We start from the raw sequence: 10,421 nt of genomic DNA on the forward strand, positions 1-10,421 counted from the left end.
CCAAGGCAGTACGGTTGACTTTGTGTTTGGCTCTTTTAGTAGTGCAGCTATAATCAAAAGCGCTCTATGGCTGTTTCCTCTTATTCACGTTGGTATTAAATAAATACACGCCAGACCGGGAATCCCACTGGATAATACCTTGTCCCATACAATTTTACTGGCTTGACATTTATCTTGTTGGATGTCAGAATCCTCTGACTTTATCGGATCAAGGAATACAGACATTCCCACATGCATGCCTGGACTTTTTGCATACTATATAAAACATGTTCCTTTGTAAAGATACTTTTGTCAAATAACAGATGTCTTATGTGATGTCTGCCAAAGTATATATAAGGATTCTGTACAGTGTTTTTAAGTTAAGGAGGAAAAATCCCGCTCCGAGTATTCTTATTTCACTGCACATTGGTTCTTGTAAGGAAAAGCAATCTGGATTAAGTGGCTGCTTAATCCTTAATCATGTGCCCTTAATCCAAACAGTGGGCCCTTTTAAACAAAAACAAAAAAAAAATGCATTGCTAATGAGAGATTTAAGTTCTTTTCTATACAACTCGTCATTTGTATAATACTTACCTGTTTGATTAGGGCAGACAACTTGTGTGTGCAAGAAAAAGCTAATTCTGCAAAACCTCAACTGATCTCAAACCATAGATTTAGAGAAGCATGCTTCGCGGCAGATTTAGAATTCACTCAGATATGTTGGTTATTTAATGTAAACCCCGCTTTTAGGCGTACCCATATATTTTTAGTAAGACTGATGTCGGATCCATACTGGAAACTTCATGATGGCCTCGTTTATCAATTGTAAAACCTGTTTTAAAGTGTTTTCAATCACTCTCCTGTTGTTACACGCAACCATGTCCAAGTTTTGATCATCTGACCCAAACTGTCCTGAGGGAGAATTAAATTATTCAGGATTGTGTAAGAACAACCAAAGAGCTACCAATCCTCAAGCAGATTATAAACTGGAAGATGCTGGAAAGGTAGGCTCTCTGTCCTCTGTGAAACAGGATCTACATCAACATGGAATGTCCACGACAAATAGCTTCTGCTCTTAAATCAACACTTTTAAGCTCGACTAAAATTTGCAGCTGCACACATGGACAAGTCAGATGTTTTCTGGAGAGAAGTTTCATGAAAAGATTAAACAAAGATTTAGATCATTGATCGTTCCACAGTGACAAGAAGAATGGAAACAAGATGCAATGATGAATGAATACAAGACAGGGACGGATGTTCCAACGGGACCGCGTTTCTAAACACAAATCAAAATTGTTTATGGAATGGGTGGAGCATTACCTGACTCTGCCAGATAGATTTGCTCCGCATATCCATCTGGAAACCTTCCGTTGAAGTAATTTTGGGAAGGGGCGAAAATACTGGTTAGCTGATTGGCCTATGTTGGTGATAGACGGGCCAAATGAACCAATCAGATTCGTCGTCGTTCGTAACAGAGCGACGACGAAAACACAACCACAAGCCAAGCTACTCTTGCTGCTGCAGGTAAAGGCTCGTTAGCTCAGCAAAGAAATACTCTGTAATTCCGATAAAACTTGCTCGATAGCCACGCTAACGCTAGTTTCATCGGCTGAAGCCGCCATGCTGTTAAGACTGAACTGACGCGCTTCCCGTTGCGTCACACCTCAACCCGCCTCAAAGCCAACGCTGATTGGACGTTCGTTTGGTGAACGGCTCCAAATTTTCTTCAACGGAGAGTATCCAGACTGATCTGCGAGAGAAACCTTGAAAGCTCGCGAGATCAGGATGGTCTCACGAGGCTAGGTGGAGCAGGCTATAATTGAGCTTCAGGAATGCAGCGGACCTTGAACCTGTTGAAAATTGATGACCCATGTTCAAAAGATGGATTCATGCTGGAAATAATAACAATTTATATAAGTCATTGTATTTGTTATGAAAAATTGTTAAATATCCAGAAGGAATTTTGCCAAAACCTTGCTGGTGGCCACAGAAGCATCTATGTTTATATTCTTACTGAGACCTTTATCCAGATATTAGTGATTTTGTATGCATATAGGTGAGTGAAGCTGACTGAATGCTGTATGTCGCTCACCCAGTAAAATAAAAAATAAAAAAATTCAAATGTATTATCAAATGCCCACGTTAAATATAACCAAGATACAGATCATGAATTAACATAAACTTCTGACCAGCACTGCATGTAAAAAAAAAAAAAAAAAGAAAAGAAAAAAAAACTGCAGAACTGCACCTCCTGCCAATGGAACATTGGACACAATATGCAAAAGTTCCCCCTAGATGCCTACAGAGTTGATAAACATCAGGGGTACCAGGAAAAAAATGTGATTCGGAGTAGAGGCCTAACTGAGATCTATACCATCAGACTGCACAATAAACCTCTGTGCCAGTCTGGCTGCCTGCCTGCCGGCGTCTTAAACTTTTAAAATACAACTTTAGTTGCAGAGCTTGCAAGATGCTGCCTGTTCAATATAGACTCCCTAACTGGGGAATAGACCATTCCAACAACTAAGCAACATTATTCTTTACTTCATTACTTTGCTCTTTAAAGCCAAATTGTTTTTTTAAATTATTGTCATTATTTGGCTCTCTTGACAGCTGTGTGACCCTGGAGGTTTGTTAGAAAAGTAGTTATGAATAACCTCCTAATTGAAGGTGCGGTCTAATGGTGGGTTGCAGCACTGCTGTGGAAAAATTTATAGTTCAAACGAAGGTTGTAACAACTGGCCCGAGGGGCAAGGAGAAATTTTAAAACATACACCCTTTTATCTAACATCTACCAACAGTATTGTGACAGAATGACGCAATTAACTGTATGGTAAATAAGCATTTAAACAACTGCTTGAGATTATTTTCCTCTCTTTCTAGGCTGTTAGAGCTTTTTTGTTTGGATTCTATTTGTCATCAAATGGAGCTTTGCCAAGTTCTGGCTGTTTCTCTTGGTTCAGTGCAGACCAGGAGTTTTACTATGTGTGCAATAGATTACTGGGATGTGGCTCCTCATAAGTTATTCAAATCTTTTTATTGTTTCATACATGTAAGAACAACAATAAAACAATAACAAAATGACAACAGGTGCTAACATCACATATTTAGTGGGGGGGGGGGGGGTGGGGGAGGGGAGGGGAGGGCTACATGCTCAGAAGTCTGTCTCAAAATGCAAAAGAAATGGCTGCCAGGTGATATTGTATTGTTGGATTGAATCATTTATTGTATGTTTCAGATGTTCAAGCTTCAGATGGAGCATAACATCTTCCATCCACTGCTTATGAGATGGAGGAGCAGCTCTCTTCCAATTGAATAATATTAGGCGTCTTGCAAGCAGTGTAACAAATGCTATAGCATTGGCCTGCTGCGTTGTTATTGGTGTAGTCGGAGGGACAACCCCAAATAAGGCAGTTAGAGCACTGTGATCAATATTCCTCTTCCATATAAATGTAATCGTCCTAAAAACTGACTCCCAAAAGGGGAGGAGCCTGGGGCAAAGCCAGAACATATGACTGAGATCAGCAGGGTTGTGTCCACACCTAACACAAGATGAGTCTACACCAGGATACATTCTAGCTAATTTATTAGGAGACAAGTGCAATCTGTGCAGAACCTTAAATTGTAGCAGGCTATGTCTAATGCAAATTGAGGAAGAATGGATTCTTGAGATTGCGGCCTGCCAGGCTGTATCAGTAAATAGTTCCCCTAACTCTTCTTCCCATGATTCTTTTAGATGTATAAGTGATGGGGATGCAGCGTTCTGAATTTTGCCATATATAACTGATATTAAGCCCTTATCAGTCGGATTCATATCCAAACATTCATCAATCCATGTTATTCGAGGCAGTGTTAATGAGAAATTAGTATTCACGTAACTACGTACCTGGAGATATCTGAAGAAGTCAGCCTGAGGGACACCAAAGCGCCTTTTAAGCTGTTCAAAAGAAACAAATTGACCTCTTTCATAAAGATCCTTAACGCAAGTTATGCCTCTCTCGTGCCACTTCTGAAAGGATGGATCTATCAAGGATGGGGGTGAACTGGACATTGCATCGCACAGGAGATGCAGTTAGTGCATTTCTAAATTGAAAATGAGTCCTAAATTGGGACCATATCTTTAGAGCGCCCCGCAACAACTGGATTATTCGTCCTGTGGCATTTACTCAAAGGTAAACGGCTACATATTAATGAGCTAAGCAACACTGGATTGCTCGAATGTTGTTCCAGGTGGACCCAGTCTGGGGACTCAGGACCCGTCTGATCTATAAACCAGTACAAAAAACTTATGAATATTGGTTGCCCAGTAATAGTAAAGGAAATTAGGTAGGGACAGTCCACCGTCCTCTCTCTGCCTCTCTAGATATTCCTTTCTAATTCTGGGGATGTTTTTATTCCAGATAAACACAGATACATGTTTGTTTAATTCTTTGAAGAATTTCTTAGGAATAAAGACTGGTATGGTTTGGAACAGATATAAGAACCTTGGCATGATTGTCATCTTGACTGAGTTTATTCTTCCTTCAAGAGACAGAGGGAGTTTTGACCACTTCTCCATGTCTGATTTAGCCTTATTCAGTGCTTTAGCGAAATTTTTGTTAAACAAGCAACTGTAATCATATGTTATACAGACGCCCAAATAATCAAAACTATCTTTACTGACTATAAAGGGGAGACTATGGAAGGCAATTTGACGTGCCTTGTCGTTGATTGGGAATAAAACACTTTTTGATAGATTCAATCTATAACCAGAAACCTGCCCAAATTTTCCAATTAGGTTTAGAGCAATAGGTATTGTAATATTGGGTTTAGACAGGAAAAGGAGGAGGTCATCAGCATAAAGGGACAGTTTGTTTATGCGCCCCACCTCTCTGCACACCAGTTAAATTAGCGGAGTCCCTTATTCAAGATTGCCAGAGGTTCAATAGCGATATCGAACAAAAGGGGGGCTAAGGGGACATCCTTGTCGGGGTACCACGTGAGAGAGGAAAGAAACTAGAAGTGACCTTATTTGTGGCTCCTCATAAGTTGATCCAAAATTTAGCTGCAAAAAATGCTGACAGTAACTAGAAAGAGAGCTCACGTCACTCCAGTTTTAAATGCTGTATAGGCAAGTTTATGTTAAGATACCTTTAATACCTCGAGTTTAATACTTCTTATTACTCATATTTATCAGACTTACTCTTATGGAGATTGCAGTAAACACTCTTACTAGGATTTTTAATTCCATGTTACACTCACAAATTTCAATATAATTCATTTGGATTTTGTTTGAACAACCAACTCAGCATAGTGCCTAATTTTAACTTGAAGGAAAATGATACATCATTTTGAAAACTTTACAAATACAAATCTGAAATGTGTGGTGTGGATTTGTGGTAAGCCCCTGATACTGTTAAATAGATACAGTGCAAACACTCTGTAAAAAACATCCTCATTGAACAAAAAAACATCATGAAGACCGAGAAACACCGCAGACAGATCAGGGATGAAGATGCGGAGAAGTTTAAAGCAGGGTATCAAGAGTTGAAAATATCTAAAAGAACAACGTCAAACAAAAATGGAAGGAATATGGCACAACTGTAAGACAGAGTAGAAGCTTTGTTGTAATGCTGGTGGATCTGCGGAGATCCACAGCAAAGGTGGGAGATTTATCCACAAAACAAAAGCCCTAAGTGAGACAGAGTTATGGACTTTTTGACCAACATTAAAAAAAAACACTATGTGGCAGAAAACTTACACTGCAGATCTCCCAGAATGCACCATTCCCACAACAACAACAAAAACGTGGTAGTGGCATTACCATGTTGTATGAATGCTTTTCTTCAGGTACAGTGAAGCTTAAGCTTAAAGTTGATGTGAAAACTAAATACAGGGCAATGTGGGAAAAATGTATTAAAAGTAGCAGATTACTTGAGAGTGGGCTGGAGCTTGAAATTTCAACAGGATCTCTGAACATACAGCCACAGCCACAACTGTATGGTTTAAATCAAAGTTGTATTAGAATGGCCTAGTCAAAGTCTAAACTTAAATCAGACCAACTATTGGTGGTGAGACCTGAAAATTGATTTTCACAGACTGGGCTTGAACAATTTTGTGTTAAAGAATGGAGAAGATGTTCGTTTCCTTTATGTGTGAAGTGAGACATAATCATCAAGGCAGTGAAATGTGTGTCTGCAAAATACAGACGCAGAGGAATGCATACAAATACCGGCCAAACCTTTCAGATACTTATTATCAACACAGATTGTAAAGCCTAAATAATATTTCTTTAACTTCACAAGTACGCGCTATTTTGAGTTGGTCCATCGCATACAATGCGGAAATTAAATAAGATAAAGTTCACCTTCTACAATATAAACTCAAAGTCCATCTGTTCGTAAAGGACCCCTCCACTGACGCTGGTAGGCGCTGTTTTACGCACCCCAATCCAAACCAAGTATGAGGTGGACGTTTTCCCTCTTTCCACGTTCAGTAATCTGACACCGAGAGCCTCAGAGAAGGATGGACCCTTAACTCTGCTGGAAGGACGGAAGGAAGGAACAATCATCCAACGAGAGGCAAAGAAGCAAGGACTGAGCAGGAGCAAAGCGCTGTGCACAAAAACAACAAGAAGAACCCCGTGGCAGCAGAAGCAGGAGGCACCAGCAGCGGAGAAGATCCAGAGTTTCTTGCGCGTCTCCAAAATTGAACCGACGCCCCCCCCTGCCCTCTATCAAATGATCCTAAAGCGGCAACTTTCACTTCCAAGAGGCGGATGGGTGACTTTCCACGTTGCTTTGTGAGGAGGAGATGATGAAGAATTTCGGCAGCAGTCCCCCTCACAACAACAGCAACAGCAGCCACCACCAGACTCCCAACCACATCAGAGAGCGACACCACCGAAAGCAGGGCTTGCTCTGCGCTCTACCGTGGCGCTTCTCCCTGCGAGGTTATGGTTTCTGCATGGCTGCGCTCTTCCTCTTCTGCTTCGGCTCGCTTTTTTACCAGCTGAACGGCGGGGCTCCAAGAATACTGCTGGACATCAGGCAGTATCTCGGTAAGAACTTTTCTTCCCCCTCCTTCCCCTTTCCATGCTTCGGTGCTGAAGTTCGCAGTGCGCACTCTGGTCGTTTAAAGTCCCACTTAAACTCAAGAAGTATTTAATGGGACGTATAAAAGTAATTATGTTTAGTTTCATACATTAGACCAGCTAAAATAGACATCATGATGCACCTCGAGGGAACTTTAAATGACTTTACGCCGCTTTTTCACGTTTCTACTTTTCGCTGCGCTTTTAGGAAGCAGAAATATTTTGGGTATGACGTGTCAGAGCACGATTGAGAGCTCAGAAGGGTTCAGAATGATATATAACGTGGATGATAAGTGAGATGTCCTCCTGAGGGTTCAGCTTGGGCGCTCCAGACACGCAGCGCTCATTACGCACGACTGTCACCGTTGGAACAAGGCGCAGTTTGTGCAGCTGCTTACAACATGAGAATTTCTATTTGTTGTTTTTTTTAGCAAGTTTTTTCTAACTATACTTTAAAAGAGGATTAAAATAGTTTATTTAAAAAGTCCCATCTGTAATGGTTGAGTTGTTCATGACTGGACTGAAAGATCCTCTGCTACCATATATCCGCAGGCCAGGATATAGGCAATGGTCAGAAGTACTCCAATTCAATTAATTAATGATTTGGTAAATATATTGACATTTGTGATAATTTAAGGTTAAATAAATTAAATACCCTTTGGTAGTGTGTCAGTTATGCATGAAATCACACAACTAATTAGATGTGTGAAAATTATCTTTACAATTTGAACTTTTGTATTGTATGGTTCTAAAACATACAGTTGTATCATAGTTGAATCATCAGATGTTTATAGTCATTTATTGCATATTAATATTCTGTAAGTCAAATGTGTAAATCGTTACACAGATATACACAGAAGGGGCAGACTTTGTTAAAGATTAAGGGGTCAAATGTGTATCAAAAACTATATGTTTGGCAGTATATAACTGTTTCATATTTCCTACGCATTCTGTCCATCATGGTCAACTCAACCGCAGACCAAGCACAAAATTATAAATTACTTTAAAGCTTTGAAACGTTAAAGCTCACCGGAGTTTAATTATTACCAAGGAAAACTCCTGGAACTCTGTCTCTTGATGTTGGAGTACCACCCTGGGAAAGTAGCACCCACATCACTACCCCTTTTAAAACGTTCTGGTGGTGCCCTCTGTCTTTGAAGAGAGAATAGAAATAGAGTTTATACCCTTGTTGTGTGAACATATTGGGTCCTTTGACCTTATATTACTCCTCTAAGCGGAATCAGATGCACAGGAAATATCCTATCAGTAAATTTCTCACTGGGCTGCACCCTCGGCAGCAGCTGCAATGTTTGTGCCCCTGTGTGTGTGTATGTGGGCGTGTGTTGAAAGAAGGTTGTGTTCCCTACCTACTACTCACCGAGAGCTTTGTGACGTGATAAACATCTGGAGCAGAATGAGACTCGCACACCAAGTCAGTCTCTAGTACTATGGTTCAGATTGCTTCCCTGCTGACGAACGCATCTCTCCCACATTCGCCCCGCGCCGGCACAGAATCGCTGGATAGCATTGTCCAAAAAAGAAGATCCATTTTGGCTCAAACCATGCACCCCATCAACGTCTACTAATTTATTGTTTGTGGAAGTAACTCTTTGGAATCTTTTTCCTCCCTTCAGCTTCTGTCTAGTTCTGTTTCACTCTCAGTGTTGTAGATTTGTTAAATGATGTTGACCTGCAAAAGTGTTTTTGCCCCCTGGTCTTTTCTGCCTTTCGCCACACTAAAACCGCCTTTACAACGTATTTCACAATTGAACTTTCTGATAGACCAACACAAATGTGTGCATATCTGTGAAGACAGAAAGGATACATGGTGTTATTTTATTTTTTTACAAACACAATCCTGAAAAGTGTAAAATACATTTTACTTATTCCCTCTTACTATGAAACCACTAAATGAAGCCAGTGCAACCAATTACTATGAATACCCAGCTAATAAGTTCCCCTATCAGCGTAATCTTAGAGCAAATTAAGCTGTTTTGCAAAGTTTAAGGTAGGCATTGGAACATGAGCGAACAAACGACATCAGCACCATGCAATAAACCATGCAGGTCAGGTTTGGAGCTGTAGAGAAGTTTAAAGCAGGTTTTGGTTTAATAACCGTATCCAGAGCTGGAAGCTGTATGTAACACAGTTCAATCCATCATCTGAAAGTAGGGCACAACTGCAAACCAGTAGCCAGGCAAGGTCTGTAATAATCAGATAATCAGTGAAGAGGCCCATGGTGGCTCTGGGGGAGCTGAAGAGGTCCGCAGCTCAACTGGGACTCGCTGTTGAACGCTTAGTCGTGTACTCCAACAATCCGGCCTTTATTGATGAGTGGGAACAGGAAAAAATATTTTAAATGAAAACCAATAGAAGTCCTGTTTAAAGTAAAGTCAAATAAGTAGCAGAACATGCGTGCTGAAGAAGTTGCTTTGATCAAATGAGACCCAAATAACCCTAAAACGCCAACCCCATGGTGAGACATGTTGTTAGGAGCATTAGTCTGTAGGATTGCTTTTCTTCAACAAAGACAGATACTCTAGTCAAATAATGTGGAGATGGATAAATGGAAGGGGGATTCAGGGGAAAAAAACTGAGAGACCGCGAAAGAGATGAGCTTGGGTTGGCGGTTTACCTCCCAGCAGGACGGCAACCTAAACATGCAGTGGAATGGTTTAGGTCAAAGCTTATTCAGAACTGAGAATCTCTGGCGAAACTTACAAATCACACAAGTAGAATTGCAATCCGAATAAAATACATTTGTGGTTTTAATGTTATATGACTCAATGTCAAAAAGCACACAAGTCTAAGGAATGATTGCAGTTGTTGCAAATGGCTGTTGTATAATTGTAAGTGTGTAGAGTAAATTCTGGGGGTTAGGGAGAGTTGCACATGCAAAGTCCAGCTCTTCCACAGGGATCTGGATTAAATAGCGGTGTCATTTCATTTTGACAACTGTAATATGTTTGACTTTTTTAACCATGTTAAATATGCAGATAATACCAAACAAACCATAAAGAGTGTTAGACCAAAACTTGCAGCAGCAATTCCTGCCCTGAATTGAGTTCCCTTAGACTCCTTTTCCCACCCAAATTCAAACTGTTATTGCTTGATTCATGTATTAAAGTCATGGCCAGAATAAAGGATTTGTAGCCATGTAGTTTAAGATCTGTAATGGTATATTTGCTGGTCTCTGCAAAAAAATAAAGAATAAAAAAAAAATCAACCAGGCATTCAGCTCCTCCAAAATGCTGCTGCTAGAGTCCTGACCAACAACAGGACAGGGGATGTTATAACTCCAGTTCTGAAATCACTGCACTGGCTCCCTGTTTATAAAAGAATAGATTTTAAAACTCTGCTGTTGGTCATT

Source organism: Fundulus heteroclitus, chromosome 15 (assembly GCF_011125445.2).
Source record: "Fundulus heteroclitus isolate FHET01 chromosome 15, MU-UCD_Fhet_4.1, whole genome shotgun sequence".
In the NCBI taxonomy this organism is placed as follows: domain Eukaryota; kingdom Metazoa; phylum Chordata; class Actinopteri; order Cyprinodontiformes; family Fundulidae; genus Fundulus; species Fundulus heteroclitus.